The following is a 10786-nucleotide window of genomic DNA, read 5'->3' as shown; positions in this document are numbered from 1 at the left end:
CAGGGAAGCAGGTGGGCTGACTGCAGATCTTCACCTCTCCCTCCATTCCTCCAAATCCAGGCCAGCCCCTTCCCCAGCTCTGCAGCAGACCAGCTTCTGTGGCCTCTCTCCACTCTCCATACTCCACTAGCAGCCTAAGCAGATCTCAGTGGAACACCCTGCTTTCTTCCCTTCTGTAGACGCCCTCAGAACCTTTCTCCAAGACTATCCCCATTCCACAGTGTCAGCTCCCAATACCTAGAAGCACATTTTACCTAGAACCCCCATTGGTCACACCTGGCAGGGTCCCAGAATTTCCTACCAGGAAACACATAGCCACCACCCTCTCCTAAGAACTAGAGAAGACAACAGAAACCAAAGAACAAAACACCCACCCAACAAAGACAAGACCAGATATCAGCACCTAGAATCACAATATTACCAAACCCAGATGCCTAGATGCAAGTTAAGAGAAACACAATTATTAACAGGCAGGATATGTGTCTCCACTAGAGCCCAGCAACCCTACCACAGCACACGCTGAGAATTGCAACATAGCTGAGGCACAAGACAAAGACCTTAAAATAGTGGTTATGAGCACGATAGAAGTCCTTAAAGAGGAAGTGTATAAATCTCTTAGAAATCTATGGAAACACAAAGAAACAGTGGAGGGAAATTGTAAACAGGTCAAGACCTGAAATTGGAAACAGAATCAAAAAAAGAAAGCCCAAATTCAGGGAAATCTGGAAATGAAAAAATTTAGGAACCTCAGAGGCAAGCTTCACCAACAGAATAGAAGAGACAGAAGAGATAAACCCAGTCACCGAGGACATGATAGAAGAAATGGTCAAAGAAGATGTTAAATCTAAAAATGTGTGCCACAAAACATCCAGGAAATATGAGACACTATAAAAAGACCAAATCTAAAAATAATAGGAAGAAGAAGCCCAAGTCAAAGGCACAGAAAATAGTTTCAACAAAGTCACAGAAGAAAAGTTCCCTAACCTAAGAAGGAGATGCCTATCAAGGTACAAGAAGCATACAGAACACCAAATAGACTGGACAAGAAAAGAAAATCCCCTTCTCACATAATAGTTAAAACACTAAATACATACAACAAAGAAAGAATATTAAAAGCTGCAAGGGAAAAAGACCAAGTAACATATACTAGAATCACACCTGACTTTTCAATGAAGACTCTAAATGCCAGGTGGACAGATGGACTACAGACTCTAAGAGATTACAGAGGCCGACTCAGACTACTATACCCAGCAAAACTTACAATCTCAAAACACCAAGTTTAAGCAATATTTATCTGAAAATCCATCCCTACAGAAGGTGCAAGCAGAAAATCTCCAACCTAAAGAGGCTAAAATGTACTTGAGAAAACACAAGGATAAATAATCCCAGACTGACCAATCAAAAGAGGGGAAACACACATGCACATAGCACACAACAATAACAAAATATCAAGAAGTAACAAATTCTTATGCTCATTAATATCTCTCAATATCAATGGTCTCAATTCCATAAAAAGACAGAACGGATATAAAAACAGGATCTATGCTTCTGAGGCATCCAAGAAACACACTTTAACTTCAAGGACAAATCATCTCAGGGTTTAAAAAATATATTCCAATAAAATGAACCTGAGAATCAAGCTAGTGTAGCCATTTTAATATCTGACAAAATAGACTTCAAACCAAAACTAATCAGAAGGGATGGGGAAGGACACTACATACTCATCGAAGGAAAAATTCACAAAAGGGCATGGCAACTCTTTACCTCTATGCACCAAACCCATTTGCACTCAAGTTCATAAAAGAAACACCACTATAGCTTAAATCACATACTGACCCTCACACACTGAGAGTGGGAGACTTCAGTGTCCACCTCTTGCCAATAGTTTTTGTCATCCAGACAAAAACTAAACAGAGAAATGCTGGTGCTCACTGATACCGTAAGCCAAATGGACTGAACAGATATCTACAGAACAGTTCATCTGAACACAACAGAATATACCTTCTTCTCAGGACCTCATGAAATTTTCTCCCAAACTGACCACATACATAGACACAAAGCAAATATCAACAAGTACAAGAAAAGTGAAATAACACCTATCTGACCACCACAGATTGAAACTGGACACCAACAACAATAAGATCAACAGAAAACCTACAACTTATGCAAACTGAACAACTCACTTCTAAATGAAAAATGGGTCACAACAGAAATTAAGAAATTGAAGATTTTCTGGAATTGAATGAAAATAAATATACAATATATTCAAACTTATGAGGACACAATGAATGCAGTTCTAAGAGGGAAGTAAGTGACTACAATTTTTAAAAATTGGAGCTAATACTAGTAACTAAATACCACATCAAAAGCTCTCAAACAACAAAAAAGAAAGAAAAGAAGGAAAGAAGGACCGAATGAAGGAATAAAGGAGCAAAGGAATGAAGCAAAAAGAAATGACATAAAAAAAATCAAACTCAGGGCTGAAATCAATAAAGTAGAAACAAACAAAACAATACAAAGAATCAATACAATGAATTCCCCCCCTTTTTGAGAAAAATCAGTAAGATTGGCAAACACTTATCCAAATTAACTAAAAGGTAGAGAGAGAATATCCAAATTAACAAAATTAAAAATAAAAAGGGGGGCTGACAATGGGGAAATCAAGAGAATCTTAAGGATATACTTTAAAAACAAAAACCTGTACTCCACTGAATTGAAAACTCTAAAAGAAATGGATAATTTTCTCAATATATATCACTTACAAAGTTAAATTGAGATCAGATAAGCAATTTAAACAAACATACAACCTGTAGTGAAATATAAACAGTCAAGGCTGCAGAGTTGGCTCGGTGGTTCAAAGCACTGACTGCTGGACTCAGTTCCCGGCACCCACATGGCAGCTCACAACTGTCTGTAGCTCCAAAATCTGACACCCTCACACAGATGTACATACAGGCAAAACACCAACATACATAAGGTAAAAATAAATTTAAAAAGAAGTATAAGCAGTCATAAAAAAGTCTTCAAGGCCAAATTTTTAAAAATTAAAATTAAAAAATACAAAGATCTGGGACCTACAGTTTTAGCATAGAATTCTACCGGACCTTCAAAGAATGATCAATGCCAATACTCCTCAAATTATTCTACAAAATAAAACAGAAGGGACATTGCCTATTCATTTTATGAGGCCACAGTTACTCTGATACCTACACCACATAAATACCCAACAAAGAATTACAAGACATTTCCCCCTTTTGAAAATAAATGCAAAAGTTCTCATAAAATACTTGCAAACCAAATCTAAGAACACATCTAAAAGATCCTATACCATGATCAAATAGGCTTCATCCTAGAGATACAGGGACTCAACATATGTAAATCTATAAATCCACCATATAAACAAACTGAAAGGCAAAAACCACACAATCATCTCATTAGATGCAGAAGAGGTCTTTGACAAAATCCAACACCCTTTCATAATAAAAGTCCTGGAGAGTTTAGGGATACAAGGGACATACCTCAACATAATAAAGGCAATTTGCAGCCAACATCAACTTAAATGGAGTGAAATACAAAGCAATTCCACTATAATCAGAAAGAAGACAAAGCTGTCCAATCACTCCTTACCTCATCAATATAGTACTTGAAGGCTTAGCTAGAGCACTGAGACAACAGAAAGTGGGATGACAATTGGAAAGGAAGAACTCAAAGTGTCATTATTTTCACATGATATAATAGTACATAAATGACCCTAAAAACTGCCCTGGGAAACTCCTACAGCTGATAAAATTTTCAGCAAAGTAGCTGGATACAAAATTAATTCACAAAAACCATTAGCCTTCCTTTGTAAAAATGACAGAAGGACTGAGAAAAAAATCAGGGAAACAATACCTTTCACAATTGTTTCAAATAATATAAAATACCTTGGGGGTAACTGTAATCAAGCAATTGAAAGACTTGCATGATATAAATTTTAAGAATTTGAAGAAGGTATCAGATGATGGAAAGATCTTCCATGCTCATGATCAGTAAGATTAGCATAGTAAAAATAGCCATGGTACTAAAAACAATCTACTGGTTCAATGCAATCCCTATCAAAACTGCAACAAAATTCTTCACAGATCTTGAAAAGACAATTTTCAGCTTCATACAGAAATACACACACGCATGCACACGCGCACACACCAAAACAAAACTGGATAGTTAAAACAATCCTGAATAATAAAAGAACTGCTGGAAATATTGCCACCCCCAATTTCAAATTTTAATATAAAGCTATAGTAATAAAATAATATTGGCAAAAAAACCAGATACATTGATCAATGAAATCAAATTGAAGACCCAGACATAAATGAGTACACCTATGGATATCTGATTTTTTATTAAAAATTCTTAAACAAGTAGTGCTGGTCAAACTGGATGTCTGCATGTAGAAACATCCAAGTAGATCCATACTTATTGCCCTGCACAAAACTAAACTCCAAGTAGATCAAAGACCTCAACATAAAACCAGATACACTGAACCTGACAGGAGAGAAGTGGGAAACAGCCTTGGACCCATTGGCACAGAAAAAGACTTTCTAAACAGAACACCATTAGCACAGGCACTAAGATAACAAATAATAAATGGGACCTTGAGAAACTGAGAAGCTTCTGTATAGCAAAGGACATCAACATTCAAACAAAGAGGCAGCCTACAGAATGGGAAAAGATTTCTACTTACTACACATTTGAAAGAGGACTGATATCTAAAACATATAAAGAACTCAGGAAACTAGACATCGAGAGAACAAATGGCCCAACTTTAAAATGGGGCACAAATCTAAACAGAATTCTCAAAAGAAGAAACTCAAATGGCCGAGAAACACAGCAATGTTCAACATTCTTAGCCATCAGGGAAGTGCAAATCAAGACTGCTTTGAAATTTCATCTTACATCTGTCAGAATGGCTAAAATCAATAACACAACTGAAAGGTCAGACTGGCCAGGATGTGGAACAAAGAATACCCTCCTCCATTGCTGGTGGGAGTGCAAATTTGTACAGTCACTATAAAAATCAGTGTGGTAGTTCCTCAGGAAGATGGGAAACAATCTACCCCAAGATCCAGCTGTACCACCCTTGGGCACATACCCAAAGGACGCTTTGTCCTGCCACAGAGACACTTGCTCAACCATGTTTATTACTGCTGCATGCACAATAGCCAGCAATTGGAAACAACTGAGATAGCCCTCAACATATGAACAAATAAAGAAAGTGTGGTACATTTACACAATGGGATATTAGTTGGTCATTAAAGAAAAGAAAATAATTTTCACAGGTAAATGGATGGAACTAGAAAAGTCATCCTGAGTGAGGTATCTCAGGCTCAGAAAGACAAATATGGTATTATTTGCTTATATGTGAATATTAGCTAATAACTCCATGATAACCAAGCTGTCATCTGTAGAACCACAGAGGTTATGTATAGTGTAAGGGACTAGGGAGAAGAGATAGATCTTGTTGGGAAAGGGAAACAGTATAGATAGGGAAGGATGGGAGGAGGCCAGATTGGGAGGCTGAACAGGAGGAGGCAGTGAACGGGGAGGGGGGGGAGAACCAGGGAGGGACTACGGGGAGAAATAGCTAAAATTAAAAGCCATTTGAGGTGTGGTATGGAAACCTAATAGAGTATAAGCTTCCAAAACACATATACACATGAAGGTGAGCTAGATGAAACTGACAAATAATGGAGGAGACGCCCACCTGGACATCTCTTGTCACCACATCCTGACAGTTTTTCACCAGTGGTTAAAGTTCTGGCCCCTAAAGAATCAAATCGCCTGATGCTATAAATGAAGGCTACCGTTGGGTGAGTACCCAACCCCAGACGCCAGGAGCACTTTGCCCCCATTTGCCGACTCTACTTACATCCACCTTCTCAGTTTTCCCCCGACCATATCGAAGCTTGACTTCGACACTCCAATAATGCAAGCAAGTTAGAAGACCTTAAAGAAAAGTTTGGTTGTTTCATACATTGTTCATTATAAAGGGTGCTGGGATTGGGTCACATCTAATTGTGTTGTTGGCCAAAGGAGTCCCAGGGAATCCTCAAGCAACCCAGGCTGTTGCCAAGACCAGAGGTTGCTCTTTGTGAACTGAGGGCAAGGCCCCATTGCTGAAAACAACACCTACACAACTCATTGAACAAGGAGAAGTAGAGCTGGTGCCCACACAAAGCCTTCCCTCACTATGTGCTAGCATCTTTGGTACAGGAAGGTACTATGCATGCTACCAAAAGAGACATGTAAACACCAACCCAGACACCAACTCTCTGATCTAAAATGGTTTCCTGCTCACAAGATATGCTTGTGCAATGGTGGCACAAATTTTGTGCAAGTAACCAACCAGTATCTGATTTCACTTAAGGCCCACTCCACTAGAGAGAACCCATAGTGAACACTGCTTGGGTGACCAAGAACCTAGGTTTGATAGTCCAGGGACTCAGGGTAAAACAAAATACTACTTACCTGTTTGTTTGGTTTTTTTAAGTATCAATAAAATGACTTCTAGTGACATTCTGTCATACATCAGTGCCTTGCCCAACCATCATCAAAGAAGATTCCTCCTCAATAGATGGGACTGAATACAGAGAGCCACAGCTGGACAATATGAAATGACCGAGAGACCTTGGAACACTTTGCCCTAAATGGGATGTCCACACCAACTCCCTCCCCTCAGGGCTCTGTGAACCCTGCAGAAGAGGAGGCAGAAAGAGTGTAAAAATCAGAGGGCATGGAGCACACCAAGAAAACAAGACCCTCTAAATCAACTGGGCAAAGCTCATATGAACTCACAGAGACTGAAGCAGCAAGCACAGGGCCTGCACCATTGTGCGCCAGGTCCTCTGCATATATATTATGGCTTCCGGGTTAGCATTTTTTATGGGATGCCTGAGTGTGCAAACAAATGGGTCTCTGATTTGTGTGCCCTCTCATGTTCTTTTCCTTCTATTTGTTTGTTTTGTCCAATTCTGATGTGTTAGTTTCTGATTTATCTGATTATATCATATTTTACATTATTTTATTATTATGCCTTAGAACCATGTTTGTTTTCTAGTGAGAGGCAGAAAGAGAGTGGATCTGGGTGGAAAAGAAGGTGCAGAAATATGGGAAGAGTGGAGAAAGGGGGAACTGTAATCAGGATATATTATATGAGGGGAAAATCCATTTTCAATTAAAGAAGGAAAAAGGAAAGCAAATACCCAGCCCTGCATGATGGCTCACACCTGTAGTCCCAGCACTCTGTGCACTGAGGCAAACATATTGCTACGATTTGAGATCATCTTGGGCTATTTCATGAGTTCCAGGACAGCCTGAATTACAAAGTGAGACACTGTATCAAAAATATATAAAATAAAAATAATTATAGAAAAAGAGGTCATGAATTGAGAGGGATTTTGGGGTAACAAGGCAGTAATTTGAGGAAGGAGAAGAAGGGATAGAAATAATGCAAATTTACTGTATTCATATATGACATCTTCAATAAATCAAAAAATAAATTAAGAAAAACCTCTCTACAAATAAATTTGTGTATCTTTTCCAGAGAGAGAGAGAGAGAGAGAGAGACCTTGTAGAACAGTGCTACCTTGTGGCCACCTGTGATATAACATTTAAGTAAGACTGCCCAGTTTTCTTAAAACTGACATTTAGCTTGAACAAAAAGTAAAGGAAATATAAAAAACGCCGTAATTGTAGTGAGGTGGGGTCATGTTACACGGTTCAGGTCCTCTTTAAAAGTTTGGACCCCCTGGAGTGCTGAGGCAATAGCACAGGGAGAGAGCTCTTGCTGTTAAAGCTCCAGGTACCTAGTTCAAATCCTTAGACCCCCCACATAAAATGCCAGATGTGGCCACATGTGCCTGTAACCCCGGTGCTGTGGAAGGTGGAGACAGGATTGCTGGCCACCAGCATAACTCCCTGTTCAGTGACAGACCTCACCTACAGGGAACAACTAAGAGACTGATTAAGCAGGGCACCTGGTATCCTCTGTTGGCCTTGAATGTATAAGGGCAAGTGCACCTGCACTTACATGTACACGTACACACACATGTGCACACACACACACACATAGAGGACTGGAGCCCGGTGTCACTACTGGAAGCTTTAGAAAGAGAGGTCCAGTGGGAGAAAGTTTCTGTGTGTGTGTGTGTGTGTGTGTGTGTGTGTGTGTGTGTGTGTCTGTCTGTCTGTCTGTCTGTCTCTCTGTGTGTCTGTGTCTCTGTCTCTTCTATCTCTGTTTTCTCTCTGTCTCTCTCTCTCTGTTTCTCTGTGTCTCTGTCTCTGTGTCTGTCTCTGTTTTTCTCTCTGTCTCTCTGTCTGTCTGTCTGTCTGTCTCTCTCTCTCTCTCTCTCTCTCCTTCCCCAGTGCCAAGGCTAAACAGCGCTTCCATTGTGTACTCTCACAGTTTATACTACCCCAGCACAGTGGATCATGTGACCATAGAGTGCACCCTCAGAAAGAGTTAGTGGAAATCAGCCTTTCCTCTTTCTAAACTGGGTGCTCAGGGGCAGGAAGATCAGCAGTTCAAGTCCAGCCTTCTACACAGTCAGTTCCAGGCCAGCCTGGACTACATCCCACCCAGTCTCAAAATAAAAATAAAAAGCTTTTCCAACTCATTCTATATTATATTTTGAGGATGTGTCTGTGGTTTTCAGTATTGCAACAACCAATATTGTGCATGCTTCAAAGTGAAAAGTAAGAAGAGGGCGGGGTGTAGGGTGAGCGGCTTCAGAGTGAGTTCCAGGCAAGTTTTCAGCTTGAGATCCTTTGGTCTTCCTGACAGCTGGCAGCTGCAACTACAGGCGTGCACCATCACTCTGAGGGGGGGTACAAGTTCACTGGTGTATTGCAGATCACTTGACCATGGTTCAGTTCATTCATTCTTCCTGAAGCATCTTAGTCCATCTCGGGTCTTTCATTTAAGTATTTGAAGTGAGTTGTTTGGATATATTTTGTTGGTTTGTTCTTTTAAAATGACACTGTGTGTATGTGTGTGTGTGTGTGTGTGTGTGTGTGTATTGATCGTATTTACCAACTCCCCTTCTCACTGTGCACCCACCTTGTTGTTTTTAAACTGGATCTTACCTCATGCTGTCATTGAACTTATTATGTAACCCAGGCTAGCCTTAAACTCAAGACCGTCCTGTGTCAGCCTCCAGAGTTCTGGGATTACAGGAATATACCAACAGATCCAGGTATCAATAAGATCAGTTCATTAAATTACTGGGAACCCTTCTCAGAGTCTTGTGGTGATCTGTTGGCTCTGTATCAACTTAGGAGAATTAGCCACCTCGGTGTCTCCACGGGGCCAGCCAGTGGCAACAATGTGCTGTGAGAGCCTTTCCACCAATCCAAGGAGACTGTTCAGAGTTCCTGGATAATTTGCCTTGTGAGGAGCTAGCACTAATTTAATTCCATCTCTAGGTTTCTGTGAGCACATCGGGAACCATGAACTAAGGAAGTCTGATGCTTGGCTGTGAGGACCACTAGCCTCCAGTCGTCTGTTTCAACTCCTAAGTCTCGGAGTGCTGGGTCTTCTTCCCAGCCTCTCTGCTATCTCTGGAGTCCACCCTTCCTTCCAATTCTGTTTCAGTGGCCTCTTTCTCCTCTTATTGTCTCCAGACGTACCACTCAGTCCCGCATCATCCTCTTCTATGATTGCTCACCTTGATGAGATGCAAATCTGAACATCACGCTGAGACATTTACTGGTTCACATCTGATTCCTGATAGGAATTAGGCTTCCTCCCTAGCAAGACCTTTCTGATCTAACTAGACTGTTTCTTGTTTTGTTTTATTTTTTGGTTTTGTTTTTTGTTTTGTTTTGTGGGTTTTGGGTTGGTTCTTGTTTTGTTTTTATTGAAGGGTATTTTGTTTTATTTTATTGATGATCTCATTCATGTATCCCAGGCTCATCTTGAAATTCATTATGTAGCTTAGGCTGGCCTTGAATTCTTGACCCTCCAGCCTCTACCTCCCCAATGCTGCAATTATTGTCTTACATCGCCTTACCGGGCTTACGACAGTGTGTAGCCCAGCCTAGCCTAGAACTTTCAATCTTATTGCTTCAAACTCCTGAATTTGATTAATTCAAACCTGGGATTAAAGGTATGTGCCACCACGCCTGCCCAATATCCTTTTAATTCAACTGTCTGCTTCACTATAAGCTGGGATGGGGTCTTTACTATCTACCTTGACCCCATTCCCAGTGGCAAGGTCTCAGCCTGGTACCTAGCCAGTTATCCACAAATGAGCCCATCACTGCTTCTACCCTGCTTCTGACTCAGGGCTCCGTTGGCTTTTTTTTTTTTTTTTTTCAGTGACACCAGTGTCACTTTCTCTTGCTCTACATTAGTTGCTATTTACTCACTTTGTCACACTTTCGTGTCCTTAGTTGTACTGCACCACTGTCTAATTCTCTTAATGCATAAATGAGAACAGACTTAGAAGCCTCATGGGAGGAAAACAGACCCAAGAAATTGACCAATATAATGAGCTGAGATGCAAGAGCATCCAAGGTAGTCTATATATCACAAGCACCCAGCAAGCACAAGGTCTTTTCCAGGCTGTGCAGCCTGAGGACCAGATGTAATGAATCAAGACTTTACAGAATGAATCCGAGGAAAACCAAAAAGAAGGGCAAGCCATCCAAATTCTTGTAATGTGACTGGAAAAGGCAATCAGGACTCTCCTTTTGGGGCCAGCCTGGGCTACATGGTGAGCTCCAGGCAAGTCCTCACCCCTTACCA

This window comes from Acomys russatus, chromosome 3 (assembly GCF_903995435.1).
Source record: "Acomys russatus chromosome 3, mAcoRus1.1, whole genome shotgun sequence".
NCBI classification, from domain to species: Eukaryota; Metazoa; Chordata; class Mammalia; order Rodentia; family Muridae; genus Acomys; species Acomys russatus.
Note: the sequence above shows the minus strand (reverse complement) of the source record.